Consider the following 19,527-nt stretch of genomic DNA (forward strand, 5'->3'; position numbering starts at 1 on the left):
GAAACAAACCCTCTTTTAATTCAACAACATTACGCTGAAATTTAGGCAAATTATTCAGATTTTCAACTGTTTATACCAATGGATCGAAGGATGGTAACCAAGTTACATCTGCTGCTGTCTTTGGAGACAGAGCTGCGACTATGCGTTTGCCACCTGCCGCATCCATATTTACTGCTGAAGCAAATGCAATAATTTTGGTTTTGAAACTTATTATATGTTCTGATTCAAAACAAATTAAAAACCCGATAATTCTCAAGATTTTATATGTAATGAGGAATTTAAAAATTCTTCATAAAGAAATAACTTTTCTATGGGTTCCGAGTCTTGTTGGAATCCATGGAAACACGGTTGTAGACCAGGAAGCAAAAAATGCCCTGGATGACTCTTTTTCTAACTGTGATATACCATATCTAATGTAAGATCTAATATTAGAGAATATGTTTTTAATATATTGAAAAATGAATGGAGTAAAAAAGGTGATAATAAATTACATGAATTAAACCTAAATTAGATAAACCTTTTAATAATTTTATGTGCAGAAAAGATCAGTGTGTTATTTCTAGATGCTGTATTGGTCATACTAGCATAACACATGAGTATCTTCTAAAAAATAAAGATGAACCACAATGTATATCTCGCAACTGCAAGTATACTATTAAACATGTTTTAATTAATTGTATTGACTTTCCTTATATTCCTAGGAAGCATTTCAATGTCAATAATATGTATGATTTATTTGAAATATATTTGGAATATATTATAAAATATAAACATGTATAAATTTAAAATGATTTTAATTTCTATCACGTTATCTTAGTATTGAATGTTATTTGTAAATAAGTAATTTTGCTTTAGACTTGAGTTTTAGTATATTGAAGGACCTTTTGTCTGATTTTTGAAGAATACTTCAAATTGTAAAAATTTTTGAATAAGCTCTACCCGCGATATAGCCTTTTTTGCGGTAAGGCTGCGTTAAGCAAACACCAATCAATCAATCAATCAATCAATATTATGAATCTTTTAAAAACAACAACAACGTTAAACTTATCAAAACATGTCATTAAAGGACAACTCATATTAGAAACATACCTTATCAACCCGATTTGAAAGTTCGATAAATGAACATTTAAGTATTTTGTTATCCTTTCATTCTAATCTGTGGTTATATAGCTCCTAATCATTTTATGTATTTATACATTCCTGTCTTTCAGATGCCAAGGTTTTAGCGTTTCCTAATCGCAGCTACATTAAGGCCGTTTTTACACTACTTTTGACAAGGGCAGATAACTCCGTTCAATCTCATTAAAAATTTATACCATTTTAACGTACAACACATTGTCCAGATAGCCTGACTTGGGCTCAAGATGTGGAAGGTTTATACCAATTTAACGTACAACACATAGTCCAGATAACCTGACTTGGTCAAAAGATGTAGTAGGTTTAAACCAATTTTAATGTACAACACATGGACCAGATAACCTGACTTGGTGACAACATGTGGTAGGTTTATACCAATTTAACGTACAACACCCAGTCCTGATAGCTTGACTTGGTTCAAGACATAGTGGGTTTATACCAATTTAACGTACAACACATTGTCCAGATAGCCTGACTTGGGCACAAGATGTGGAAGGTTTATACAAATTTAACGTACAACACATAGTCCAGATAACCCGACTTGGTCAAAAGATGTAGTAGGTTTATACCAATTTAACGTACAACAGCTGGTCCATATAGCCTGACTTAGTCACAAGATGTGGTAGATTTATACCAATTTAACGTACAACACATAGTCCAGATAGCCTGACTTGGTCACAAGATGTGGTAGGTATATACCAATTTTAATGTACAACACATGGACCAGATAACCTGACTTTGTGGTGACAAGATGTGGTAGGGTTATACAAATTTAATGTAAAGCACATGGTCCAGAAAGCCTGACTTGGAGACAAGATGTGGTAGGTGTAAACGAATTTAGCGTACAACACATGGTCCAGATAGCCTGACTTGGTGACAAGATGTGGTAGGTTTTTACGAATTTAGCGTACAACACATAGTCCAGATAGCCTGACGTGGTCACAAGATGTGGTAGGTTTATACCAATTTAAAAGCAAAGAAATCATTGCTTATCTATACGATATGTCGTAAAACACGCAGCTTTTAGGATGATTACTTAATTGAACATAGGATAAACAAGAAAAGAAAAATGTGTATGAGGACACGAATGCCCCCAGCTCAAGCTTGCTTGTTTTTGGTTCTGAGAGAGGTGTATGAGTTTCATAAAATATGCGAAAGGCAGACTTAACTTACACTTAGGAAACGAAAAAAAAATAGGAATTTTCCAAGTTAAAAAGGGGCATAACTCTAGAACGGTAAGTGACTTAGTAGCCAAATTCGAACTCTCTCTCTGCGAGGTTTGGTTCTTAGTATTGTGTATGAGTTTCATTAACTTTAAATGGGGCAAACTTAAGTAAAAGTTAGGAAACGAAACAATGTTCAATTTTCCAAGTAATAGAGAGGCATAACTCTAAAACGGTTTATGACTCACTGCCCAAATTCGAGCTCTGTATGCTAGTTTTAATTCTTAGCATTGTGTATGAGTTTCATAAAATATACATGAGGCAAATGTAATCGATTACATTATATAACTTGTATCTAAAATAACCATAATTACCTGGGATTACATAAGATGACATTGTATACTGAGATATTGACAAAATGTTCTGAAATATTTATCCTCACATAAAAAATCTTTTTTGAGTGGATATATGTGTTTTTCATTTTTTTAATATACACATATATACACATATATATACACAACTGGCGTTGTCCGTTTGTTTTCGATCTATGAGTTTGACTGTCCCTCTGGTATCTTTCGTCCCTCTTTTAGGAAATAAAACAAGAACAGTGTGCCATTGCACTGTTTGATAGCATTCCCTTTTAAAAGCAATACCATTGTCTAATTAACACTAACATTATCTAATTAATCCTAAGCCTAGTGCATATTTTCAATTTACAAACAAAAACTGAACATTACATCCGCTTCATTTGAACTTTGCTGGATAGTTGTTTCATTGGCAATCATACTACATCTCCTTATGTTTATATATAATGACTAATTAATGACCCTGTAGCTTTTTTTCTGTTTACATTTACTTTTATTTACATTTTTTACATGTGTAAATTATCACTTAAAATTTTATGAAAAACAATAGGTGACCTTGGGAAATAAAAACAGATTATATTAATTGCTCGAACCAATAAAGTTATTAGTTTATTTTCATACTTTACATCGACGAATAAAATATTTTAATATTGGTTATTTAAAAAAACACATTAAAATTTGTATGGAAAGCAACATATATACAAATTATGAACACAAGAATTTAGTTTTAAATTCCAATATTGATTAGGTGTGCTAATTTATGTTAATAATCAAATTCAAAATTGGAACCAAACCCCTACATACATGTTATATGCTGTTGAATGTCCTTGTAATTATATTGTGTAAACCCCAAAATGAAAATATGGAAAGGTTATTTATTAAGTGAACTGTTTTTAAAATAAATGGCATATTTACACTTAACATGGTTATATTAAATCTAAAATTGTTATATTATGAAAAGAATCAATCACATTGGCCCATGGTCAGTCACAGTGATCATAATTTTGATGATTTTCTTTTTTCATGCTTGTACAAAATATGTATAAAAAACCAGTTCTCATATACAAATACAAATACGGCTATTGTTTGATTGAAATTTGCTGGTATTCTCCTCGGATTGTATAGTATTTTGCCTCGGACTTGGTACAGCATATTAACTTGGACTTGGTAAAGAATCCTTCCCTGGCCTTGATGCAGTTTTATCCCTCGAACATGGTACAATATTCCCCCTTGGACGTAATATAGCAGTATCCCTCGAACATGGTACTATAGTCTTCCTCGGACTGGTTACAGTATTCTGCCCTGGACTTGGTACAGCATATCAACTCGGACTTGGTACAGAATCCTACCGCTATCTCAATGCAGTATTATACGTCGAACTTGGTGCAATACTCTCACTCGGACTTGGTACTATGGTCTCCCTCGGACTTGGTACTATAGTCGCCTTCGGACTTTGTACAGTATTCTCCGTCGGACTTGATACAGTATTATCCCTCAAACTTGGTACTAAAGACTCCCTCAAACTTGGTAGAGTAGTATCCCTCGAACTTGGTAGAGTATTCTCCCTCAAACTTGGTAAACTATTCTCCTTCGAACGTGTTACAGTATTCATCCTTTGAACTAGGTATTGTAGTATCCCTCGTACTCGTTACTGTATTCTGCCTTGGACTTGGTACAACATCTTAACAGAATCTTACCCCGGTTTTAATGCAGTACTATCCCTCGGACTTGGTACTGTATTCTTCCTCGGACTTGATACAGTATTATCCCTCGAACATGGTACCCTACTCTCCATCGGACTTGATAAAACATCTCAACTCAGACTTGGAATAAAATTCTACCCCGGCCTTCATGCAGTATATCCCTTTACCTTGGTACAATATACTCCCTCGGACTTATAACAGTAGTATCCCTCAAACATGATAAATAAGTCGCCCTCGGAATTAGTACAGTATTCTGCATCGCACTTTGTACAGCATCATAACTCGGACTTGTAGTCAGCACTTCGGTGTTGACATGTATATCAATTATATGGTCATTTTTATAAATTTCCTGTTACAAAACTTTGAATTTTTCGGAAAACTAAGGATTTTCTTATCCCAGGAATAGATTACCTTAACCGTATTTGGCAAAACTTTTTGGAATTTTGGGTCCTCAATGCTCTTCAACTTTGTACTTGTTTGGCTTTAAAACTATTTTGATCTGAGCGTCACTGATGAGTCTTATGTAGACGAAACGCGCGTCTGGCGTATTAAATTATAATCCTGGTAGCTTTGATAACTATTGGTACAGAATCCTACTCCGGCCTTGATGCAGTATTATATCTCGAACTTGGTACAGTATACTCCCTCTTACTTGTTACAGTATTCTCCATCGAACTTGGTAAAATATTTTCCATCGGACTTGGTACTGTATTCCGCCCTCAGTATTGATACAGCATTATTTCGCGAACATGGTACTTTAGTGTCCCTCGGACTTGTTACAGTATAACCCTTGATCTTGGTACAATATACTCCCTCGCACTTGTTACAGTACTATCCTTTGAACTCGGTATTTTAGTCTCTCTCGAACTTTGGTACATTTATCTGCCTTGGTCTTGGTACATCATCTTAACTCGGACTTGGTACAGAATACTAATCCGGGCTTGATGCAGTATTATCCCTCGAACTTGGTACAGCATTATCCCTTTAACTTGGTACAATATTCTCCCTTGGACTTGATTCAGAAGTATCCCCGTAATTTGGTACTTTAGTCTACCTTGGACTTGGAACAGTATTCTTCCTCGGAATTGGTACAGCATCTCAACTCGGCATTGGTACATAATCCTACCCCGGTTTTGGTGCAGTTTTATCCCTCGAACTTAATGAAGTATTTTCTCTTTGACTTTGTACAGTGTTATTTCTCGAACTTGGGACAGTATTTCCCCTCGAATTCGGTACAATATTCCCCCTCGGACTTGATACAGTAGTATCCCTCAACTTTGGTACTGTAGTCGCCTTGTTGTAGTATTATCTCTCGAATTTGGTACAGTTGTATCCCTCCAACTCGGTACAGTATTCTGCCTTGGACTTGGTACAGTTAAATCCATCGAACTTGGTACAGTATTCTCCCTCGTACTTGGTATATCATCGTTACTCGGACTTGGTACAGAATCCTACCCATACCTTGATACAGAATTATCACATAAACTTGGTAAGTTGTTCTACCTCGGACGTTTGACAATTATCTACCTCGCTTTAAAATATCAACAACGGATTAAGTACAGTGTCATATCTTTGACTTTGTAAAGACTCATTAGCACAGGAAACATTGATGTGAAATTAGATATACAGGGATAATATGTTGTGTTCAGTTTTGTTCATTTGCGCGCCTTTGTAAGTAAATAAATCTGTGTTAATTGTTTATTCTGCTCAGCAAAGTAAGGATTAAATAAGTATATGTTAATTTTGTCATGAGATCGTGAACTAGAAAATACATTGGTACGCATAGGACAAATGAAAGATAACTGGTTGATTTAAGATGACAAAATGAAGACATGTTCATGACCTTTTGTATATGCATTTATGTTTTATACAGGATGTGAACACGATTAGTTACGTCAACTCGAATTAAGTTGGTTTTACATATAGCAAATGACGGCTTGTAATATTTGAAAGTGCACAAAACATCGAAATGAGATTACCACATTGTTATTTCACATTTCTTGTTATAGTTTTTGCATGTGGAGTTTTTAGGCCAAGTCTCTGTACCCATTTTCGGGGTAAATCAGGTATGTCTAAATAATTTCAATTCTAGAAGTCTGTGTAATTCTTTTATTGACTCTGGAAAAACTTATGTTATTCATTGAAAGTAAAGCAGATAAAAACACAATTACCAAGCAAAAAGATTACTTATCTTTAACTAAAGAATTACTAAAAAAGGCAGGATATACTAAGGAGACATCCAAAAGTCAAACAGAAACTAATAACACAATGATAAAAAACATAAGATGACACAGAGACAAATAAGTACACAAACATACAATAGAAAAAGTAAAGACTGCATAACATGAATCAAATCAAAAACAGGGGGTAACCGCATATGGTTCTGACGGGGTAGCAGATCCGGTTTCAATAGGGGCACCCTTCACGTCATTACATAGCAAATCTTATAGGAAAATAGAATCGTGTGCGCCGGAAGGGTTGACAATTCCTTTCTCTTAATGTGGGGTTGTTGATTCTTTGATTGATTGATTGTTGGTTGCTGAACGTCCAGTGGCAAATATTTCATGCATAATCAGGACGAGAACAAATTAACAATAAATACGATAGGTAGGTTCTGTAGTAGAGGCGTCTGGGATTGAGGTCGGAGAAATTTAGACTGCCACGGGAAATGAGGGTATATTGGATAAGGACAGAAATTTAGCCTTGCAACAGGTCACCTACGTCCCCTCAAAGAGTTGTTGCAAGGGTTGTTAACGTGCAAAGAGCGTGGCACTCTCTTTACACGAGGCATTGGATTTAACGTCCCCATTCTGACCGGACGTGGCTGCAAATTTGTACATCCCGCACAGCCAAACGGACGCCCAACTTTGGCACGGGTTTTACTGCCGGTCGGAGGAAGACCAATGGTGACCATACTTCTATTCCCCAGTCATCCTTGGGGGTGTTGATTCTTTGTATCATTTAAATGTTTTACTTATAAGAACATCAATATAATCACTAAACCTATATTCAGGAACTGTTGAGGACTCAATTACCACGTAACAGAACGATGTTGTTTCATGTGCCTATGATATATCGTTACGGCTTGGTAAACTAAACGATGGTATAAACGTTGCTACATGCGCATGATATTGTCACGTCTCGATAAAAAAACGATGGTATAAACGTTGCTACATGCGTATGATATACCGTCACGGCTTGGTAAATAAAACGATGGTCTTAATGTTGCTACATGCGTATGATCGCAATAATAAGTTCTGGCATTTTGATATCAGATATATATATCTGTATGCAGATTTTCATCAAATGATTAATCATCCATTTTTGTGATTTTTTCACTGTAACTTATAATTATAAAAGATTCACGGACATTTTTTTCTGAATTTTCAGTAATAACGGTTTAGTCGAAAGAAAATTAATGTTTGTAAACAAACATGGCATATTGTTACGATGTTTTGGGTTCAAGCATGTGATAATCTTTTACGATTAAGTCAATTAAACAAAGTCGTTGGTACATAGAAATAAGAAGATGTGGTATGAGTGCCAATGAGACAACTCTCCATCCAAGTCAAAATGTGTAAAAAGTTAACAATTATAGGTCAAAGTACGGCCTTCAACACGGAGCCTTGGCTCACACCGAACAGCAAGCTATAAAGGGCCCCAAATTGACTAGCGTTAAACAATTCAAACAGGAAAAACCAACAGTCTAATCTATATAAAAAAAACGAGAAACGAAAAACACTTAAGAACCACATCAACAAACGACAACCACAGAAACAGGTTCCTGACTAAGAACATGTGCAAACAAATGCAGCGGGTTTGAAAATTTTAAAATAATAAAATTCAAATGAAACTTGTTAACACAAATTTCCTCTTTAATTGTTGGTAAAAGACTGGCGAAAAATATCAAAGGATATTCAATCTCACGAGTCGAAATCAAACTGACAACGCCATGTAAAAAAAAAGGACCATGAGATAACAATGGACATATTGATTTATTAGCTATTTGTGTCGCTCTCTTATTAGTTTCGGAAAGAAACAATATGTAGACACCACCATTTCTATTTTGATGAAAAGACATTTATTACGACTTTTATAAAACAAAAAATCAGAGTATTATAATTAAACGATTAAAATAGTTCAATTTACTATTTGTGATTTATTTTCCAAATCTAAGATGTTGTAATTTAGGTACGAATCAATTTGTCTACGTTTGAGAATTTCAAATATATTCTGCCAACATCCGGTGACATGTGAACAAAAGAAAAAAAAAACACGATTTGTTTCTTTTTTTCATTACAATAAAAGCTTTTTTCGCTGAACTAATATATCGTAATAGCATCCATCGAAATGTTCATAATTCATTTTAAGTTAGCTATTTAAATATGAATTGCTAAAATGATTCTTAGTTGGATTAGTTTTTGTTTTTATAGGATTCAAAGCCATATGTTATCTTTATTGCTAGCTGTGCTTCAACATACATACCAGTGAAACATACAACATTTTATTTGATAAATATGAAGTCTCAATATACCGTTTTTCCCTAAAAAAAACTTTTTCAAAACATTTGTAAGACAAAATGAAATACGGAGTAAAATGGCATTAATCACCAGAATTTCCAAAAGTTGTGCCATATACAGCTTAATTGGTTAAAGCAAATAAATCTGCAATCATCTTTTTCAAAGGACAATTTAATCAATATGAAAACTTCTTTTTGGTAAGATTGCTTGGCAGTATAGTGTTAAGTTTCGAAAAGTCATATCTGTTAAACTTATTAAAAGGACGACCAATAGCACGTCATTTTCCGACTTTCCTTTCTTTATCAACTTAAACCATTTGGAATTTAAACAATGTAGTCCTCTTGCATTTCATTTAACCTTTCAACTGTTAGTTTGAGTCTTAATGATGAGTCTTATGTAAACGAAACGCGCGTTCTGCGTACAGAATAAAAAATAAGTCTGGTAATCCCAACCCCTGTATATCTATTGACATTCCTCCTTATGATGTTCTAAGAAACACTAAAGCTTTAGAAAGAATAAATAGAAGCTAGAATTATCATTAAACTTCACGTTCCGCTATATAGATGATGTCCTCTCACTAAATAATTCAAAGTTCGGTGGCTCTGTTGAACGCATCTATCCCATCGAACTTGCTGTTGTTTCGCCCATGATATATGTTGTTTCAGCCTTGGTAGCCGTTGTTTCGACATTGCTATCTATTGTTTTTGCCTTGTTAGCTGTTGTTTTGACCTTGCTATCTATTGTTTTGGCCTTACGATCTGTTGTTCGGCCTTGCTAACTGTTGTTTCGCCCTTGCTATCCGTTGTTTCCGCCGTGTTATTTGTTGTTCGCCATTGTGAGCTGTTGTTTCACCCTTGCTATCTGTTGTTTTGGCCTTGTTAGCTGTTGTTTCGACATTGCTATCTGTTGTTTCGGCCTTGCTATCTGTTGTTTCGATCTTGCTACCTGGTGTTTTGACCTTGCTTGCTGTTGTTTCGCCCATGATATATGTTGTTTCAGCCTTGGTAGCCGTTGTTTCGACATTGCTATCTATTGTTTTTGCCTTGTTAGCTGTTGTTTTGACCTTGCTATCTATTGTTTTGGCCTTACGATCTGTTGTTCGGCCTTGCTAACTGTTGTTTCGCCCTTGCTATCCGTTGTTTCGGCCGTGTTATCTGTTGTTCGCCATTGTGAGCTGTTGTTTCACCCTTGCTATCTGTTGTTTCGGCCTTGTTAGCTGTTGTTTCGACATTGCTATCTGTTGTTTCGGCCTTGCTATCTGTTGTTTCGATCTTGCTACCTGGTGTTTTGACCTTGCTTGCTGTTGTTTCGCCCTTTCTCTCTGTTGTTCGGCCTTGCTATCTGTTTTTTCGGCCTTGCTATCTATTGTTTCGGCCTTGCGATTTGTTGTTCGGCCTTGCTAACTGTTGTTTCGCCCTTGCTATCCGTTGTTTCGGCCGTGTTATCTGTTGTTCGCCATTGTGAGCTGTTGTTTCACCCTTGCTATCTGTTGTTTCGGCCTTGTTAGCTGTTGTTTCGACATTGCTAGCCGTTGTATCGGCCTTGCTAGCTGCTTGCTAGCCGTTGTTTCGGCCTTGATAGCTGATGTTTTGGCCTTGATAGCTGTTGTTTCGTCTTGCTAGCTGCTGTTTGAGCCTTGCTAGGTCTTTTGCCCATGCTAGATGTTGTTTTGGCCTTGCTAGCTGCTGGTTGGGCCTTGCGAGGTGTTGTTCGCCCTTGTTAGATATCGATGTTGTTTTGGCCTTGCTAGCTGTTGTTTGGGCCGTGGTAGGTGTTGTTCGCCATTGCTAGATGTTGTTTCGCCCTTGCTAGCTGTTGACCAATGCTTACAATATGTATCGTAATCCGAGTGATTATTTATTTCTCTTTCAATAATTTTATAATATATAACGTTCCGACCATACGAATTCTGGAAGGGGAGGAGATTTGTTGATTTTTTGCTAATTGAATTTTATTTTTATCTGTTGGTAGGCATGCTTGTTTTTTTACCGCGTGAACATTTATTTTCAATTTTTTACAATTGTTTCCTGCGTTTTTTGTTGCAGCATATTTATTTTCATCCTGTATTGTGTAAAACTATATGTTCAGCTCTTACCAGACCATGATATTTATTTTTAAGGTACCCCTGTTCCCCTCTCTTTTCATGAAAATATCAAATGGTCGTTTCTTAACCAAAGTCCTTGAATTTAGAATTTTTCAATTATGTGTAATTAGTTGTGCTTGAAAACAAGGAACACCGTTTATTCTTCGTGTATATACGGAACAGTGTGTTTGGTTCGACTTGAAGCTGAGGAATTTAACACTATCTGGTAGTTTAAATTAAAAATAATGCATGTTATCAGATAGGCGAAAGATACCAAAAGGACATTCAAACTCATAAGTCGAAAATAAACTGAAAACGTCATGGCTAAAACAGGAAAAGACAAACAGACAAAAAAGAGTACACAAAACACAACATAGAAAACTAAAGACAGGTAATGGAATGTATATATCAGATGTGTACAATAAAAAAGAAAAAAAACCTAACTGTTATAAAAATATATACTATGGAAAGCTGGTCAATACCTGACCATGTTTCAGCCGTGCAGGTAAATTGCTATATTTTACAAACCTGTTACTATTGACATGTTTGAATTATTAATTTTCAGGTATCCCAGTGAAAATTTGATATTAAGATAAAATATGTCTTATTGTTAATTTCGTAATGTGACAGTGGATATAGCGATACTGTTAACATGGACAGGTAAACCCATAATCTTTGTTAATACCAAGTCAGGAATATGACAGTTGTTTTCCATTTAGAATTCGTTAGATGTGTTTGAGCTGTTAATTTTGCAATTTTATAAAGGACTTTCCGTTTTGAATTTCCCTTGCAGTTCGGTATTTTTGTTATATTTATTTTAGTCATATCACCGTTAAAGAGCCATTGTATATGGGAAGTCAATATATGTAACACTTTTATACGGCATATTAACATAATATTGGGTTAGTTTGTTCAACTTGTTTACCATAATAATTGTTTGGTTCATTTTATGCTTGATCAAATTGCGTGTAATTTAGGCTTTTATCAATTTCTGAGACAACTTCGGGGATAGTAGCAATTTATTCATTGACTAACCGTAGATCAAATGTTTTATGTATATGTTTGACATCTTGACTGACCGTAGCTCCAATGTTTGATGTATATGTTTGACATTTTGACTGACCGTAGCTTCAATCAATGTTTAATGTATATGTTTGGCATCTTGACTGACCGTAGCACCAATGTTTAATGTACATGTTTGACATCTTAACTGACCGTAGCTTCAATGTGTAATATGTTTGACATCTTGACTGACCGTAGCTCTAATGTTTAATGTATATGTTTGACATCTTGACTGAACGTAGCTTCAATGTTTAATGTATATGTTTGGCATCTTGACTGACCGTAGCTCCAATGTTTAATGTATATGTTTGACATCTTGACTGACCGTAGCTTCAATGTGTAATATGTTTGACATCTTGACTGACCGTAGCTTCAATGTGTAATATGTTTGACATCTTGACTGACCGTAGCTCTATTGTTTAATGTATATGTTTGACATCTTGACTGAACGTAGCTTCATTATTTAATGTATATGTTTTTGTTACCTTATACACCTTCTTAAAAGTGCTGAAGGCGTGTCGATGTCATTTTTCTACGACACTCTCCAATTCTTAATACAGTGTTGGTTATAACATCTAAATGTATTACTTTTTTTTTTACATCTAGGCATATCAGTGAACGTTACTCTCTTTATCAGACATAATACATTGTTATGGTTAAGATATAGTTTAGTTACAATGGTTATAATGACCTGAGTTTACCTTTGGTTATATAACCTCTCTACGTGTGCACCCATATGTGACTTCGAAATGAAAATATGGTCACTGCTGGTCTAACTTCGACCGACAGTGAAACCCTTGCCAAAGTTGGACATCCGTGCGGTTGTGCGGAATGCATACATACGTAGCCACGTACGGTCAAAATGTTGACGTTAAATCCGATGCCTCGTGTAGAGAGAGTACCACGTTCAAAAACCCTTGCAACAATCAATTCGAGGGGTCCGTAGGTGGTCTGATGAAAGAGAAAATTTCTGTCTTTTTTCAATGTACCCTATCTGTTCATTGCATTTCAGGTTTCGCGTCCCTCGCTCATGTCAGACCCCGTTGTTGGATCTAGCTATTGTGTTTGTTGTAAAAGGTTTTCGTCCTGACCATGAATGAAGTATTTGCCATTGGACATTACACAAACATAAACCAATCAATCTCTACGGATGTTGCACTCTACTGATGCAATCGTTAAATTAAAAAAAGAGAAACAAAATGTCTTTGGTACTTGGTTTTGTTTGATTGCTGTTACATTGATCTATATTCCAGAGTCACATTAAATGATAACATCTGATGTATCTTTTCAGATAAAAAAATGTATATACTTCATATTTGTCAATTCAAAACTCCGGCTTAAAAAGGTGTAGGACAGATGCCCATTTGATCTACACGAGAAATAAACTTACTGTTCTTTAATTGGCGTGCGCAATCATTTGTATATTGTTTTGCATGCTGAACTATATAGCATGCATTCTAGATTAATCTTTTTCAATCTCGTCTTTCTATTTTAATTTTTGGTATTTATTTCAGGATGCGGTTGCCCATCAGTAACCGTAAATGGAACTGTATCTGAAATGATAACAGCTTGCTGTGCTTATTGCCAGAAACATTGTTGTTGTAGCTGTATCATCACGACATGCGGAATAGAAGATTGCTGTGCCAATCCAGCATGCTGTACTGGACAGTCCAATCAAAATAATTTTGGAAAGTTGTACCAAAGTGTTCTCAGAAAATACTTTAAAGGTGTTTTTAGAAATTTCGATGAAGGTGTTATAAAAAAAGTCGATGAAGGTGTTCAAGGAAAATTCTATGAAAAAAAGGATTCAAAGACAGGCTGCAAATGATAATAGAATTAAAAACTATTTGTCTTAAATTAATAAATTGATGGAAAAACACTTTCATTGTACACTGCGTAATATTAAATGGTTGAGCGGCCAAATACGTTTAGTCTCAGAACAGTAGAACATGAACGATATTCTAATAGACAACCATTCGGTCTAGCAACTGTTTTCGAGTAACTCTTGTCTTTTACTTTCTCAATCAAATGATTACTGATTGATAGTTTGGTCTGGGCAGCATGATTTATTTATTGGAGAGGCGAAAGATACCAAAGGGAAATTTTACTTCATAAATCGAAAACAAAATTGACAATGCCATGGCAAAAAAAAAAAAAAAAAAAACATACAACAAATAGTATTCACAACCAGCATAGACTGAGCCATACGAAACCCATCAAAAAGCGATGGTAATCTCTGGTGATCCGGAAGGGTAAGAATATCATGTGCAACATGTGAAGCCCGTCGTGTTATTTGCTCTAAGCTAGCTTTTGTTAACTGCGAGAACTCTTTGGTTTGGTTTTTAATCGTTTTTTGGGTTGATTGTTTATATCGATCGTATAATGAAGCCTTTTTCAACTGATTTGTACAGTGTGTTCTTATTGTGTGCTGTCCTGTCACTATCACCGGTTGGAGAGGATTCACCACGTAGAGAGCCACATTTTGTATATGTTTTTCTCAAGCAAGGAGTCTGAGAATCGGAGGTTGTAGTTGGTATTTGTCTATTATTTAATTTGTGTATCAGGCCGTTGGATTTCTCGTTCGAATTGAACTTTGTCATGTTTTATACCTTATTATCAGGTGTGAAATTCGCACATTTTGAAACTGTTCTGCGACCTACTGTTGATTCATCATTATTTGTTGGATGCCAATTTTCGTGGAATTCGTGGGTACAGGTGAACCACGAAATTAAATGTTCAACGAATGACAAATTTTCTATAGGCTTGTATGAAGACTTCGGCAAAACCACAAAATTAAATATCCACAAACATGTACGTTTTCCTTCATCCACGAAAATTGGTATCCACGAAAAGAAATGAATCCACAGTATATACCTTACATTTACGTCATTAGATCTCTGGTGGATAGGTGTCTCATCGGCAAGTTTACCACATTTCATTTATATCGATGACCTTAACCGTTTTTTCAAATCTTTTGGGAAATTATGCTTGTCAATCCTCTTCAACTTGAACTGGATTTGACCTTCAAAGTTGTTTTAATACGGCACGTGTGTATGGCTTACCAAATTATAAGTATAGTTCTTTTAAGCGTTTTATTCTTGTTCTGTTTACCCGAACCCTGAGCTATCCATTGTCCCCATTTATACATGTGGTCCGTAAAGTCAATGAACATGTCTTTTTCTGATTTGTATGTATGCTTGATTTAATAAGCCATGATGAAATAATGTTAATGTTTATGTAAAACGTAACAATACAGTACACATTGTGTTACGAATTATGGGGCTATATTAAAGAACTTCATACTTCACAACATAATTCTTTTTATACGTCATTATATAAGTTAGATAATTGATATATATAAAAATAGGGAGATGTGGTAGGATTGCCAATGAGACAACTATCCACCAAAGTTCAGATGAAGTGGATGTAAGCAATTATAGGCAATGCTTCTGTAGCTTTAATCAAAATACTCAGTTTAATCATTTTATACTTTGTTTAAGATTCAGATAATATTTACTAATGAACAATGTTATTTCTTTATATTTTGTTATTATATTTAGTAGACTTGACCTGGTTTAAACAAAAACCCTTGTCCCACCAACGTTCTTGTATTTGTCTTGTGTCATGTAATTTTTTTTTAAACAAAATAGCCAAATCCATCCATGGTCAACATTGCCTGAGGGAGTTGAACCTTAGTTTTATTAGTCATTTTCCAAACAAAAAGTCCATCATTGAAAACTATAATTTAAAAAAATATGTTTATATAGTTAAAAATTAATACTTAAATTCAGTGAAAAACATATAAAGACTATGCATAGTCAAAATAATAAACATGAAATTATTTAGATAGGCATCTTAATTTCGTTATACATTGAAATATTTTTTAATGATATGCCCTTTTTACATTTTTGTTTTTATTTTTGAATTGGAGTTTTTTTGTTCTTTAAGATACCAAGAAATCTTACATTCTTTGAATTATGTTCAAAAGTTTACTTACAATTTGAAAGATTTACTCGGGTTGCATAAGATTAAAAAAAATCATACTGTGTAACAGTGACACCTAACAATAAAACACTAATTTCTCTTATAATTTAATTTACTCAACGTTTTCCCATTTTCGCATTTTTTTTTAAATGTAATTATTTATTAGAAAGTTAACTCAACCTATTATTTCAAGTATGTTTAACACATTATCTAATGATAGGTCTAAAGTAAGTCTATTTTGTAGATTTCCTTTGTTTCAAAAGGAGCGACACCGGGTGGGTCGATAAGGTAAGATCTCCTGCTATGTATCACCAGCCATGCGAATTTACACTCAGTCAAACGTCAACATCGGGAATAGAACAAAATCTATAGAATAACAAATCAAACGACTCTACTGGTATCTAAAGATCTAAAACTGAGAAAACATGTCGCTAGTCAATTGAGACAACGATAACTTGTATCTGTCAACCTTTTGGTAATAGTGACCATAAATCTAATGTAGTGGATTTTTGTTGTTCTTCTTTATAGTTCTGTTGAATAGTTTTATTTGCGTACGAAACACACCCCTTTTAAGTTCATATAAAGTGAACATGAACAAGAGTAACGCATTAACTGAGATATATTGATACGATACGATGGAGCATATGTTAGTACCTGCTGAAAAAAGGGAGGTTGACAATAGGAAAATTGAATATATTGAATATAAAATCACCTCTACTGGTACTTCATGATGGAATGCATTATATATAAATTACTTTTAGATCAATAGAGCATAAATCAAAAAAGTATTTACAAAACAAAACTGAACTCCAAGGTATATTCAAAAAGGAGGAAGACCACAGAACCTAAGAAAATCAAACGCTCGTGTATATCAACCATTGGAACGAATGGAAAACATCTGTCATATTCAAGAGTGTCAATTATAAGCTCATCTGGCCCAACAGGTCGGTGTGAGCTATTTCTATAACTTGGCGTCCGTCCTCGTCTTTTATACAAAAATATTCTCCTTTGAGCACAGGAGCACCTGAGATCTCCCGGTTTTTTGGTAGGGTTCGTGTTGCTCAGTTTTTAGTTTTTAATGTTGTGTTTTGTAAACTGTTGGTTTTTCGTTTTTTTTTTTGCCATGGCATTTTTAGTTTGTTTTCGAGTTTATGAGTTTGAACAAGCTTTTGTTATTTTGCTCCTCTTTTCTACTAACAAGTCAGCATCTATGAAACTGTTAGTTGCCTTCTTATATATGTTTTTGCCTTTGAATGACAATTCTTTTTCCATTTTTTCTTTGCTTTGGGAAAAAACTAAAGATGACAGAAGGACACTGTGAACAGCAAAAACATAATCACCGATACAAGATCAATAAATAAAAGATTTGAGTGAGGAATTATATTCTAGCCTACAATGCTGGAGTGTGGCCATTAATACAGATGCACACAGACCTAGCTGAGCGGCACATGCTCTTCAAATTCGTTCTTTATTTGGCCTTTTTAACTTTTTTTATTCGAGCGTCACTGGTGAGTGTTTTATAGACGAAACGCGCGTCTGGCGTATAACATTTTGAATCCTGGTATCTATGATGAGTTGATTTACAGCTTCTATATTTCTTTCCATTTACCGGTTTTGGAAATAAATATTTATGGAACCTCAACATTTATGTATAAAAACTAGAAGACGTGAAATACATGACCGAGACTGCAATCCAGAGATAAAAATAACCATAGGATATATAAAAGGCATCAGTCTTAAACAATTGACACGTCTAAACAATATTTTAGCTCAAAATGGTTTGGAGGCGATGAAAATTGTGTTTAAATAAAACACAAAATTATCCTCATAACTTTTAAAAGCATTAACATATGAAACAAGACAACATAATACGATTTTTCTGACTAAAGACCGGTTCACGAATATGAGGCGGCGTTAAACAAGATTTTCAAAATCTTAGCCCTCCCCATAATTATTCTCGATCAATGGACAACCTATACGCACATCAAATAGTACACTTTAGAGATCAGGACATCACTGAACTCCTTAATACAGGTATAACACTGCATGAACGCATGCGTTTAATAAAATTTTTTTTTTCAATAAATTCCTTTCTACTTAAGTTTAGAAATATACTTGAAATTTAAGGCAAATTTTACTACAAGTTTGTCAGAAATTACTGAATTACTTAGATCTGAAAATTAATTCACATTAAAGTAAATTTACAATACAATATATTTCAAGTTTATCAGAATTTATTGAATGTTTTACAGTTGGAATTTAATAACGAATAACGCGAATCTAAAATATTTTCTACTTCTAACTTAAGAGAATTTATTCTGTTATGTTTATTTGCAATTAAAGTCTTGTTAGATCACATTAAACCCCATCTTTAATGAGATTTATTTTTTATAGTATACATATAGTTAGGAGTAGTTTAAAAGGAAATCAGTTTCAGATAATACTTTATTTTATATAAAACCGGTTTCTAATTACGTTTGAAAAAAATGTATATGTTTGAGAAAGTATAATATTTCTACCCAAATTTAAATAAAATAAAGCATTAATTTTGTACTCCAGTTATTCTAATCTTTTTTTTTTCATTGTTCACTGAATTATCCGATTATGAGGAAAGTTACTATGACATGACTTTTTGTATGATGTTTAATAGACCTTTGAGTAGTATGATCTGAGACTACAGTGTTGTGCAGTATATTAGTCTCAGGTTTGATTTATCGGCTAATGAATCATTTATTAAAGAAAACATTTTGTTTTTGTCAGATTTCAAGAAGTTGATCATAATTCTTTACTCCCTTATCCATCCCAATATAACTTATTTTACATTCAAATTCCTATTTTCCTCGTACATAATTTAACATTCTCGAGGGTTATCAAGAAATTAGGCTTTTAGTTTTCTCAATTGAATTGTTTCATAGTTTTCAGGTCGGGGCCTTTTGTAGACGTCTATACGGTATTGATTTTTTTTTCATTGTTAAAGGCCGTACGGTTGCCTATAATTGCTTAAATCCACTTCATTTGAACGTTGGTGGATAGTTGTTCATCGGCAAATATACCATATCTCCTTATTTTTATATACATCAAATATGCTGTATTATGCAATTAAACCGTTTAATCAGGTATTTATCATTCGTACATTCGTTATCATTTGTATTGTTTATATTCATTTGCATTATCTATATAGCTAGGATTTTTACTTTTTGCAATAAAGTTATTATATATTGTAAATGTTTACCTCCCTTTGATTGCAAAAGATGTGTTCAGGGGGAACTAACTGCGCTGCATTTACAGCAACTTTTTAGTTGGTTATTCTTAAATATAAACTATTACCTAATTGGTTTATTTCTCGTTTCCATCTTTCTGTTTACGAGCACAACAACGCCAGCACATACAAGATTTTGTTATATGATCAAGGTTAAAAAAATTAAAAAGATGTACAATACCTAAAAAATGTTAAGGGAAAAGGCTATTTTCTAAACAAATTATATATTTATTTATTTATGTAAATAAAAC

This window comes from Mytilus californianus, unplaced genomic scaffold (assembly GCF_021869535.1).
Source record: "Mytilus californianus isolate M0D057914Y unplaced genomic scaffold, xbMytCali1.0.p SCAF_24, whole genome shotgun sequence".
NCBI classification, from domain to species: domain Eukaryota; kingdom Metazoa; phylum Mollusca; class Bivalvia; order Mytilida; family Mytilidae; genus Mytilus; species Mytilus californianus.